This window comes from Nipponia nippon, unplaced genomic scaffold (assembly GCF_047370975.1).
Source record: "Nipponia nippon isolate SJK-2023a ecotype South Korea unplaced genomic scaffold, ASM4737097v1 scaffold_3, whole genome shotgun sequence".
NCBI classification, from domain to species: domain Eukaryota; kingdom Metazoa; phylum Chordata; class Aves; order Pelecaniformes; family Threskiornithidae; genus Nipponia; species Nipponia nippon.
The window spans coordinates 23,339,264-23,352,105 of record NW_028262347.1 but is presented as its reverse complement, the minus strand read 5'-3'; the positions used below and the strand labels follow the sequence as shown (position 1 = coordinate 23,352,105).

General features: G+C 47.0%; 1 protein-coding gene across 5 annotated transcripts in view; it reads left to right on the top strand.

Annotated features, from left to right (window-relative positions):
* The first annotated feature begins 1,160 nt into the window (after nt 1–1,160).
* PLXNB2 (plexin B2) overlaps nt 1,161–12,842 on the top strand; it is a 257,489-nt gene continuing 245,807 nt past the window's right edge. For 2 of the 5 annotated variants that reach the window (XM_087765399.1, XM_087765395.1), the window contains exons 1-2: nt 1,204–1,251; nt 9,858–9,960. The gene's annotated coding sequence lies outside the window, so the exon portion shown is untranslated. Of the gene's footprint in view, nt 1,252–2,288; nt 2,519–9,857; nt 9,961–12,842 lie in introns of all 5 variants that reach the window. The other 3 variants (XM_087765398.1, XM_087765397.1, XM_087765396.1) reach the window with 3 other exon arrangements.

The following is a 12,842-nucleotide window of genomic DNA, read 5'->3' as shown; positions in this document are numbered from 1 at the left end:
AATGAAGCTGCGCTCAACGGGCTGACAGCATCTAATTAATTATTCCTTGCAACATTGCTGCTCCACATTTGACTAATGGAAAGCTACCTACAAAGTCTAAACAACTTACCCAAAGCTTACCTGAGCCATTCTTCTAAGGCATTCCTCTTTTTAATAGATTATGCCTACACTACTTACAGTCGAGACAAATTTGACATCTGAAGGTGGAGAAGATCATGATGCTAAAGCGAGGTGATGCTGTGTTTACACACAGGCAGGGAGCGGCCTCTGCATTAACTCCTGTTGGCATGTTTCTGGGGGAAGATGGAGAAATTTGCACACAGGCTTTTTAGCAGAGTGCCTGAGAGGGAGAAAAGACCTTCAGAAATCGCGATTACAGAGAGTTTACCTGAGGGAGGTAAACCCCAGAGTACTTGCAGTTCATTAAAACTGTTGCTGGTGACATATTTTGGGTCCCGTACTGACAGATCTGGGTGTGCAGGAAAAGATGCGAGCTCTGGGAGCCCAGGAGCCTCTGCCCAGGGGACGAGGGGTGGAAATTACACCGTTCCCTACATATGCAGGCGCGTCCCCAAAACACCACCCGAATACGCCCCGTGCCCCGAGGCCTTTAGCTACGGCACAGCAAGGAGACCCTTCCCCGGCGCTGCCCCTGCCCGCTGGGGAGCGCCGCCGAGGCCAGCGCCGGCCCAGCCGCGGGCAGGGGCCGCCCGGAGGCGCCGGCCGCCGGTCCCGCCGCCGCTGCCCGCTGCCCGCCCCGGGGGCCCGCGGGGCTGCGCTCCTCACCCCCGGGGGCCCGCGGGCGGCTGGCCGCCCCCGGCGCTGGAGCAGCCGCCCCCGGCCCGGCTCCGGCTCCGGCTCCGGCTCCGGCTCCCCGGCGGGGCTCGGCGCGGCCGCAGCTCGGAGCTCGGCGGGAGCGCTCGGCCCCGCGGGTGGCCCCGCTCCGCCGCGCCGGCTCTGCCTGGCCGGCGGGCAAAACAAAGCGGAGACGGGGAAAGGAAAAGGGAGAGAAAGTGCTGCGGGTCCTGCCTCCTCTCGGCCCTCCGCCTGGATCTCCCTGCATGAGACAGCGCTGCAAGCGGCTCCTGACCGGGGGCAGGGGGTGGAGAGAGGAGGAGGACGGCGGGAGGGAGGAAGGGAGGGAGGGAGGGAGGAGGGACGAACGAACGGGAGGCTCTCTCCTTCCCTGGGCTGTTTTTTCAGTTTCCTGTCTCGCATTGTGCTCACAGCGGATATGTGCTGCGCCTACAGGTGTGTCCCCTCCTCGCAGCTTTTCCCCGGCTCCCCGGCGGAGGCTCCGGCTGTCGGGGGTCGGCGGCGGATCGCGACCGGCGTGTGATGATTAATTTCTCTCGGGGCGGTTTCTCTCTCTCCTCTCTCTCTGCCTTCCCCTCCTCGCTCCCCGCCGCTCCCCTCCGTCCTCTCGGAGGTGGCCGCAGCCGCTGCCGCCTTCGCGCTGACTCCGGCTGCTGTGGCGGCGGCGGGGCCCGCCGGGAGCACGGGCGGCCGCCGGGGGCTGCCGTAGCGCCTCTGCCCAGCCCGCCGCCGCCCGACCCGGGCTCCCGGGCGCCGCCGCTCCCGCTCGGGCAACTTGGACGGTCCGCGCCCGCGGGGCTCCCTCCCGCCGGCGCCTGCACCTGTTGAAGGTAACGCAGCCCCCAGCCCTGCCGCTGCGCGCCGCGGGATGGGGCTGGGGCGGCGGATTTCGCGGCGGGGTCCCCCCCCGCCTTCCCCCCGCCGGGGAGCCGCTGAACCGCGGGCAGAGCAACTTCCCCCCTCCGCGGCTGCGGCCGCCGGGGCCGGGGCGGCCGCGGGGCAGGGCGGCGGGGGCCGGGGCGGAGGGGGCTTCCGCCGCCCCGCCCGCGCCCCAGATGGTTTTGGTTAAGGGGCTCCCAAGCGGCGGCTCCGGACTTGGAGCGCCTTCCCCGAGCCGCCGCGGCAGGGCCGGGGGGAGGCGCGGGGCGGCGGCTCCTCCCGCCCGGCAGCCGGGCAGCGCCGGTGCCCGGCGGAGCCGCCGCCGCTCCCCGCCGCGGGGCGCAGCCCCGCTCGGGGGCCGACCGCTCTTCCCGGGGGTTTCGCAATCCCGGCGGAGCGGCTGCGGTCAGCAGCCCCGCTGTCGCGGCTCGCCCTGGCCCGGCGCCGGCCCCGCGCCCCGCCGTCGCCCCGCCGGCTCGGGAGCTCCTTCGGGTTCTCCTGCAAACGCGTTTTGCCTCTTTGCCGAGGCAGCTTTAAACTTTCTTTCCAAACTGTTAATTAGATATACTGTACTTTGCTCGTGTTTGGCGCAGGCAAATGGAAGTGCGAGGCTGGAAAGGCTTGTGACTCAAGGCGTAGTTCTTCGGGAGCTGCAGAGCACCTCTGCCTTCCTTGTTTAGCTGGGCTGTACCTGGGACTTGTGACTCTGCCTTCTCCCAGACTGCATCAGTTTCGGTGACACCCGGAGACAGAAGGGATCAATAACGATTTGGGTCCTTTCTGGGTTAATCAGACACTCGGGGGAATATACGAAGAAGGAAGTGTAAGTTTATCGCATCTCTGAAATCTGGTGGAAAATAGCGTTGCCTTTGTTGTCCGTGAATTACAACACTACGGTCCCGTCACTGAGCTCCTCGTCGAACGATAACTTGCTAGTGAGGGAACTTGATGCTTTTGTAACTAACGCTGTTACCTTGAGCGTGATGGTTAGCTTATTGAACACCAGAGGGAACTCTGAATAGGTACTTCATTAGAGGGAGATATATGCTTATTTTACTGTTTATGTTCTCATTACGATGGAATCTAGAAGGAAGCAGAGGTTGGTAAGTAATAGGCTGCTGGTATGTATGTAGGATTGGCTTCAGCTTGCTTTACAGTTATTTTCTGAAGGCGTCAACCCCAAAGATGGGCTGAAAATTCTCTTTTTTTTTTTTTTTTTTTTTTCTTCCCCTTTCCAAAGCTTGACATATATAACTGGCTTTGCAGGAGCGGGGTTGTGTACCACACGGTAGGCAGACCAGCCGGCTGACCCATTTGCTGTGAGCGAGGGAGTGCGATTACCTATGCGCGTCGGGCTGGCGCTTCGTGCCCAGCCTGCCTCTTGGGCTGCGAGACAGATCCAGCACGCTTGGGCACGGGGGCTGCCGCCTGCGATGGAAGAGCCAGAACAGAGCATGCTTCCAGCCAAAACAAAGGGGAGGAAGTCTGCTTCCCAGCCTGGCATGGCTCGTCCTCCTTGCCTTGAATACTTGTGGGTCTGAAGCCCTGGTGGGACCCTAGTCTGATTGCACGTGAAGTAGAAAATTATCTTTCCTAGAACGTATTACTTAAACCAATACAGAAAGTAAATGGTGGTGGTGGTTGGGAAGGGAGTTGGAATGGTGGCTTCTGGTACCAAAAGCTTTTTAAATGATCTGACGTAACTGTAACAAGCTGGTGTCAACCCACCGAAATGTGATGCTGCGTTTTGTAGTAAAATGAACCTCCAAAACACGCACCTGGAGCTTTAGATGCTCATGATAGTCTGTTACAACAGTTTTGATAATCAGACTTCTTTAATATCCCTGGACTGTTGACGATGTGGGAAGGATAGCACAATAAATACACTTGTGACTCTGACTTATGCTCCAGGAGCTGAAACATCCAGCTGTTCGTCCTGTCCCTTTGCCAGAGGTTACTCTACCATTCACCCTTGTTTCCTATTGGACTTTGAATCTGCCAGAGTTTACAGCCTGGCATAAGAACGTCGACTGCATTTTATGGCTCTTCGTGTTAGCGTGTAATGCTGTGAAGTCCAGTAGCGTGATCCTCCTGTTCATCTCCCTGTCCTGGCAGAGGGACAAGGCACACAGCTGGGGTCAGCTAAATTGAGCTGCAGTTGTGAACCAGAGCCCAAAAGCACCTGCATTCTTCTGAAATGGTAAATGTGACTCCAACGAGCTACCTCCTACGGTGTTTTGGTGGGCCGTGGAGGCAGGGAGGCAGCTCTGCGGAGGACGAGGCTGCGTGACCTTCTCGGTGGGTCGGTCACAGCCCCCGGGGTTCTGCGTTTCAGAAGGACATAGCAGACGGTGCACCCCAACAGCCTCTTCTGCCTCTCCTCCTTCATCCATTCTGGGAATTAGCAACTGAACGAGGAGTTTTTTCTTTGAGCCAAATCTTGCTTTGTCCGTCTCACTTGAAGACCTATTATGTAAAATATCCTCACTAAGGGCACAGCCCTATTCTGCCTGAATTTTCCTACAGATGTTGTTGGAAGTGGGCTAAAAGCTTTAAATAGCCTTACAAAACTGGGAGCTGTTTGCCTTGCATGCAGAAGCTCCCTCAGAACAAATTACATTTTGAAGGGAGATCTCTTCATGAATGCCTATTAAGAACAATAAAATTCCAGTGACTTGTTGCTAATCGCTTTGGATTCTGGCTTGCTTTTGAGAAAATGGTTTGCACATTTATTTATTTTTATGAAGATGTAATACTAAGCATTTGTATTTCTGTAATGTCTATAACTTGGAACTTTTAATACACTTTTACATTATTTATTGTGTGAAGCACTGAATGAAGATATTTATTACACTAGTGTCACATTCTGAATATTGAATTGCAATTGTAAAATTAAGGTAACAAGCTTAAATTGGGGTTTGCAACTTCAAGCTTTTGCCAGCAAGCAGTTAATGGCAACGTTAACTGCTAGTAAAGTAATTGCTGCCGTTCTTTTACTGTCATTTTGTTCTCACTTCCCTCCAGTCAGACTGTTCTGCAAAGATGTAATGAATATTCACCAAAATAGCTTGGCATTGTCACTTACGCAATTCCTCATCAGATCCAATGTGTTGATGAGCTAATGTGCACTTGATTAAATGTACTTGATTTATGCAAACAAAAACTGTAGGTCCTTCTTGAAGTAAAGTTAGCACCTGCACAGCTGTTAGTGAGATGAGAGTCTAAATAATTAAGATGGAATTAAGTAAACAAACAACTCCAATGTGGTGTTCCTCCTACTTCACCTTTATCTTTTAGCTCAACTCAGTAGTGGATATTGATTTTGGCTTTTCTTGCGTGTTTTCTCATGCACCACGGGAAGTTGTTGTTTTCTCATGCACGGGACCAGGCTGCCCAGGGAAGTGGTTGAGTCTCCATCCCTGGGGTTATTTGAAAGAAGGGTAGATGTGGTGCTTGAGGACATGGTTTAGTGGTGGACTTGGCAGTGCTAGGTTAACGGTTGGACTCGATGATCTTAAGGGTCTTTTCCAGCCTTAACGATTCTATGATTCTGTAAGTTGTGAAGCTCAGCTTATAATGGGGGGGGGGGGGGATCCTCTTCTATTTAAATGGCTACTATTAGAATAAAAAAAATAAGACCATTATTAGCTATAATAAAGCCAGGGGTAACTAGAATTAGTGGAGTCTTACTTTAAGAGTTTTGTTTAAGTATGAGGCTGGCTTGGACTTGACATTGGTCTGTTAATCCTTGTTAAGAAAAGTACAAAACAACACAGCCTGAGTAAGTCATTGAGGGGGTGTCTGTTTTTAAAAAAAAACCAATATTTGGATAGTAAGTGGTTTAACCTCCTACTCTTTCCTTGGTCAAAACTCATGCAGACAAAGTGGAAATACGGAGTTGAAGATAGCCATTTTATCAAACCATTAGCGGCTTAGTGTTACAAAAAGCTTTCTAACTGTTTACAAAACTGCTCAGATCTGGCTATAAAAAGAGGCTGTGGAGTCCTTGCCCCCGGAAGCTCCAGAGGATGGATGGAAGAGGGAGAGGGCACGTGGTTGCCCAAGCCTTGGAGCAGCAGGGCAGACCGGAGACATGTTCAGGGGACCTTGTGGGGTTAGGACTTATTTTCTTTAGGGAAATAGCAACTTGTTTATCTGTTAAAATCGAGTATTTCTCAGTTTCTGTCTCTGGTAATACGTAACTTTTGGATCTCCCTAAGTTTCTTTCCTTCTCAGATGGTTGAGAGGAGTGACTTGTTGACGTGATGTCCGGAAGTGCCTGTGCTTAACAAACACTAGTAACAATGATTCAAAAAAATCCCAAAGCTAACTTAATAACCAGCCCCTGCTCAATTGCTCAGTCTGAGGCTGCTATAACATGGGGCAGAGTTTGTCCCCAGGACTGTGTCAGCAGAGCTGTGGTCACCAGCTCCGTGCTCATTGGGACGTTTAGTTTCTCTTTGGAATTTGGCTCCTGGGAGCCGGCGCCGGCGTGGATTGATGATTAGCTCTGTGCTGAGCTTCCTGGGCTCAGGAGCCTTGGCACTCATCAGCGGACGGAGTCCACCCAGCACCTTCTGAGGCGCTTCCAACCTTGCCCCACCTTTGTGGTTAGCTTCCAAGTTTCTGCCTTTCTGAGTTTATTTTCGACATGCCCTCTTCCACCACCTGCCCTCGGGCAAACAGCTTTGCGATCCTGGAAACAAGTGAAATAAGTAGTTTTGATTTATTCAATCGAAGTGTGTCTTCTTCAAATTGTTAGTTATCTAATTAGAACCTTATTTCTAGTGTTTCACTTGCTTTTCTTCTTAACTAGCATCACTAGTTTAAGTCCATGGGTAGAAAGTGGAGGCATTTTTGTAATTTGCAGTGAATGGATTTTGTATTACTTAACAGTCACAGTTTTCTTTATGTTGCAGGTATGTCATCTCTCTTTCTTTCTGTTAAAGTTGTTTAAAAGCCTTCTCAGTCCTACAACAAACCAGAAGCTGTGGAGGAGCCTTGCCCCTAGGGTGTCCTTCCCCTGCTTCTGTGCTGGACCTGCACAGGTAGACCTGTCGGGAGCACGCTGCCCGATTAAGTACATAGGAACTGCCTGTGATCAACGTGACTTTAAATAAAAATCCGTGGGATTTTTAGCACTTCAACTGAATTGTTACAGAACTTACCTTTATGGAACGAGATACGTTCATGCTTATTGCTGAATAGACCTGGCTAGCATATTTCTAGTTAAGCTGGATGAGGTCTACATGTCGATTTGGATTGAAGGAAGCTCTCATGAACCTGGTGCTGATCTTCCTATGTCTAGAGGGACCGTTAGGGTGATAGCTGGGTCTTTTGGAGAAGTGTCGCAGAAATCAAGGTTTCTCACATTTCAAGCTTAACCTTCTGTCTATAAAAATTGACTGTGTTTTAAATATGTAGAAATTTCAGGAGTGAACTCCTTGCATCTTTTCCCCCTGGGCTCTTCTTTATCCTAATACCTCTTTCTCATGGATGTATGTAAGAGATGTATATGAAGAAGATCTAGCTCTTGCATTCCTAGTTGCATCGCTCTTTAGAATTTATGAAGGACCAGTTCTTTAATCAGTGTTTGATCAATGGGAAAACAGTGATCAGTCAAATGTATTCAACCATAGGAAGAAAGCAAAGGGCAGAAAAAAAAGAAACATTGATTTGGTAAAAAGGGAGCAACTGAAATACAAGGTGAGGTCTTCCATCCCGAATCAGAAGGACAATTTAATAATCTTTTGCTTGGACTTAGCCTAGGCATACACAGCAAATAAAAGCTTCTTTCCTGAAGATACATGGTGCTTGGAATGGTTAATACTAGTAGGCTATGGTTTCCTTCAGCTTGTAATAGTTAGTCCTTTTCCTTGAATGGACCTGGTTATGCTCATTGCAATTAGAAGTCCAAAATATGCAGATTCTCTCTTAAATACATCAGAAGACCATTAATATTTCTTTCCTTACTATGTTCCCACACCGTGTGTTGAACTTACGTGCCATGTTCTTTTAATCAGTATGCAACAAATTGGTATAAACTTACTGTTGGGCCTGTTTCATTGAAAGGCAATGAAAGCACTAGTTTAACCTCTTCCATTTCCAATCTTGTGGGATTAGTAAGTAGTTAAAAAGCTTTAAAAAGTTTTTCTGTGCTGTTTTGATCCACATCATCAGCAACTGGACATTTTTCCCTCATGAAGTGACTAACAGCCCACGTAAACTCTAGTTGGGATTGCGATGCATGCACGTCACCCTTACGGGCACAAGTTACAAACCTAGAAACCAACTGAAACGGGCGACTTTTGGGATATTTGTTTTTCCTCCCAAACATGCTAAATGGAGGAGGTTTTGTCTGAAAGGCTTTTACTCAGGCAGAAAGTGTCTTTTTGAGTACTTTGAAGAAGTTTTTCAAGAGTCAATAACTCTACGACCACAAAGCTGGCTTCGTGACTAGGAATATATATTTGCCGTGTGCTCCAGGTGTTGTCTCCTTCTGCCCACCCAAGCTGTTGAGATGAAAAACCTAAAGACTTCACTTGCCTTGGCAAGCCCGTAGCACTAAATGGTGGTATGAGTTTACTTACTCGTACATTGGATAAAGCTCCAGAGAGGTGATGTTTATGTTTATTAACAGATGGCCTCTTCGTTTGACATTTAGCTGGGGGAAGATCTGCTAGCATTTCACAGTCCATTGTGCATTTAATTCAGTGTTCAGTAGCATTAGAGAAAATGCAGGGCAATACCCTTTTGGGTTTTTTTGGTTTGTTTTTTGCTTGGTTTGGGGTTTGGTGTTGGTTTGTGTTTTTGTTTTTTTTTTTTTCTTTTGAGACTGTCATTCAGCATTTAGGGTCAGAGGAGCCGTCAAGTCTTGCAGTTGTTTGACCATCTCACTTGGCTGTTGCTCACGGGCCCAACAAATCCCTGGGCTAAATCATCTCTTATCCTGAAAATACTGAGAAAGAGAGAATCCATCTTTAAGAATTTTGTTCCTGCTCATTCCTCCCTGTTCAGACTGATATCTCATTTCTAACAGGAGCCTTCTATGCTTTTGACTTGCATCTGTTGGTCCCTTTTATGTCTTCTTATGGCTTAAAGGGATTTTTATTGCTTATAATTTTTTTTCCTTAAAGATGATCAAGTAAGCTGTCAGTTGTCTGTGTGGCGTATCAGAAGGACTGAATCTTTAAAAATCTGATTGTACATAACGCTTTTTTCCCCTCTAGATGTTAATTGTTTTGTGACTCTGCTCTACATGTTCTCTAATTTTCAAGATCTTTTTTGAGCATCAGCCATGGGACTGGGCGCAGTATTTCAGTGTCGCTCATTACTGTTACAGACCCCATCCTACCCCATTCAGTATTGCCATTCACTGTCATATCTTTGCATCCATGAGCCGCATTAGCCCTTTTAATAACAACAAAAGCTCCAAGCGTGATGCTTAGTTGCAAGGCTATGATGACCTCTGCATCCCTTTTGGTTTCCTTGCTTGTTAAGGTCACGGTCCTCTGATCGGCAAACCTTACCTGCATTCCTTGTTACTGGATACCTACCTTTGCATTCAGATGTCTTAAGACTGTTTTGGTTGGAATGAGCCCAGCTTGACAAGTAATTGAGATAACTGTGTGATTTCCTTTCTATTTTTATTTATCATGCTACTAAACCATGTAATCCATTAATTTTACCACCAAGGACATACTTATTTCCAGGTAGCTAATAAAACAGTTAGGTAATATAGAGCGTAGTTGTGGTCACTGCAAACTGCAAAAGGAGCATTGCAGTTGCATGATGTTACTCAGTAATGACAACTTTTTTGACATCTCTCAGTTAACTAATTTTTAATCGGTTTGGGCTATACTTTTTGATATCCTGTTTTAAAAATCTGGTTGATTTGATGTTGTTAACTGTTATGTTACATCCTTAATTGCTGTATTCAGTGCAAAATCAATAGATTTCACCTTCCTTACTCTTCTCCCTTTTGCATTTATACTGATGAAAACGAGGAATTTTCTATGATGTTTTGAGATGCCAGCTCCAAAATTATTCTTTGCTTATGATACCCATAAACCCACTGAGCAAGCTATTTCTCTTTGGTTGTGCATTTGCCCAGTCCCTTGACTTATGTCTTCTCTGAAGCATCTTTTTTGCATCTCTCCCAGCAGGAACAAGAACACGTCAAAAGGCACTTCATCCTGGAAGCTATTTGCACAGAAGCCTGAGCTCCAAGAAGTCCCTTTCGCCAGTGGCAGTCGTGCTGCTCAGGTGGGCTAAGAACTCGTTTGGACCGAGTAGGATTTTTTTAACCGCCCTTTCTTCTTCCAAAGCAGCGTGTTGCTTGCTTGAGAAGGAGGAGGTCCCCTTGTAGAGCACTGCAGTGCAGTTGGCTTGGTGCATCGAGACAAGAGATGGCCGTGTGGGGTTTGTGTGCTTTGGGCTTAGGTTGAAATATTACAGCCTCTGATTTAGTGCAATAATCTGGCATGAAAATGTATTTACTTTGTAATTGTCCTGGATACTGTCTGATTTAATAGTGATTTTCATGCGTATTTCTATACCTCCTGGACCTGTAGTGTAAAATGACTTTAAGCAACTTGCGCATGTGAATCATCTCCAAGGTAACTTAGTTATCAAAACATAGTATCTTAGTTGCTCAGAGTAACACTTTCCACTTCTCTAATTGCACTTTTGCAATGTGTTGCTTACACCGCCGCTGTTCAAATTATTGTGTACAGGTGTACTCGGTAAGGACTTTCCAATTTACTTTTCCCAGTTGTAGCAATTAGTTACTATCTTTTCATTTTGATCTCGAGGCCTGTAAAATAAGGGAGTAAATGTAAACAGCATCCTTGAAACTAAACTCTTCATGGTATTTTCTCCTACTGATAATTTGAAGAGGCAGCCTGCATTTTCTGTTGTCTGTGGCATAATTAATCTGCTTGAATTATACTTGAACGGGAACTCTGATATCAGAAAAGGGTTTAGCAGCCTTGGAAGTGAGGAGCTTTTGAATGAGGCAGCACTGAAGAGCTCCTGTACATAATTACTCAGCTTGTTGGGAAAAGAAGAGACTGGTGAATTTGTGGCCAGAAATGGCTACATACTTGCTTCCTTTCCCTCCCTCCACAGGCTTTTCTACTTTGCTCACACCTTTCATGTACAGTAACTTGGGAAGGCTGGGTTGTTTGCTGCTTTGTCTCTGTCCCAAACTGAGATGCTCCTACACTATGCTAATAGTTCAGTGGCATCGGTTAGATGAAACAGGCTAATCTACTGGAATACAAGAAGTCTGGATTGATTTGTGTGTACGTTTGGTGTCCAGAGTGCCATCTATGTGCTACTGTATGCAGTGGGGTCCTGTAGGTGTCTTGACTGAGGACTTCATGCATTCTGGTTTTGCTTCTGCCTTTAGCAAGCAATTTCATTTCTCTCTGATTTTTTTTTTTTTTTTTGGCATTGCCTCTTTTTGGAGAATTGTGGGGAATCTGTAGATGAAAAATACAATTTAATGGTATTTTTGTCATATGTAAGTTGGGAAAGTGGATGCTGCAGCATTCCTTCTTGACCAGGAAGGATGGTTAACTCTATTAGCTAGCCTATGTCCTCTCTCCAAAAGCCCCTATCGAAAAGCAAACCTGCATCCCCAGTTTTCCTGGCTTGAGCGAAGCCTTCTACAAAGCACTTTCGCATCAGGCTCTCCGTACCCACCAGATGACTTGGCACGAGGGGGAGCATTTCTGTTCCAAGTGGGTTAGCATCGTGCATAGACCATCGTTCAGTGATACGAAGTCTTTGGTCTGCTCTAAGTAGTTCCTGCTGTCACTGGCCAGGAGCTGCTTGGTTGTGCTACCGCGACTGTTTTGTGGAACTGTGCTGTGAACTGGAGAACTGATCTGTCATTATTACACTATATTATATATAGTTGTTATATGGCTTTGAAAAAAGAAATTTAAAAGTGTCACTGCATCTCTGATGTGTTTCACAGCATGGCCCTGCAAACACATGTGCTTTTGCAGTGTTGGATTGAGAAGCTGCAAGGGCAAAAAAAAAAAGGAGGCTTCAAGACCCACTTAAACTAATTTTGTTGCCAAATTCTTTGTGTTATCAAGCCCCGCCTGTGTCTGTAGCTCTCTTCCTTTCCTGCCCATCCCCTCCTGGGTGGCCCTGTTAGTCAGGGAAGAGGAGGCTTTTGCAAACAAAGTTAGTGTTGAGCTTGTGCTTTCGATAGCAGCAGTGCCCCTGTGTAGCTTCGCTTCCACTGGGAATAATATCACGTGGCTTTAAACTGAATACAGCCGTTTTGCTTAGAACTGGCTAGTGCCTTTATTCTCTATGGGTGCTCTAAATATCGTGTCCGTACACACTTCATGGGTGAGGAAGCTTTCTCGGTACCCATTGCTTTTCTTTCTCAGCTAATGACCTCCTGTGCACTGCAAGCACACTCTGTAGTGTTAACTATGCACACAGTCATTTCGTTTTCCCTCTTACCTCATTTTAGAAGACTTTACTCTTGAATTTTGTAAATGGGGTGATAATTTCAAAGCAAACAGCTTCCAGTCCTTTCTTGCCAACTTTTGCCCACAAGCTTTGCAAAGTAAACAGAACAGTTGGGAAATTATTTATGTACCTTACCCTCGTAGTGCAAGGCATCCCAGGATGGTTTGTAGCTCTTCTTTAAGTAATGAATAAAGTGAGAGAATGAGATTGGTACACCCAAGTTACGTTTTAATGTATGGACCCATTGCACAGATCATTCACTTTCTTAAGAAGCTTTAGGAAAGCTCTTGCAAAAGGAGAGGCTTTCAAAAATAGCCACTATTCATGTACTGAACATAAAGGTGTTTTATTGCTTGCAGCAGAGAAAGAAAATCAAAATATCAAGGATGGGGAAAAGAAGTACAGATAATTTTCTTCACATATGAAAAATAACTTTGAAGCAGTCTTTACCTAAATATGAGGATTCTTACCTCTGTTAGGCTCTTGGAGGAAGCTTAGAAGGATTTCCAGCTGATACCATGCCGTTTGTAGGTTTGATCCAGAAACCGTGAGTCTGGATGCTCGAATGGTGGGTACAACAGTAGTCAGAGGGTATGGTACCTGTAATAGGGTATGCAGATGCTGTCATGATGTATTTATGCAGGAAGAAA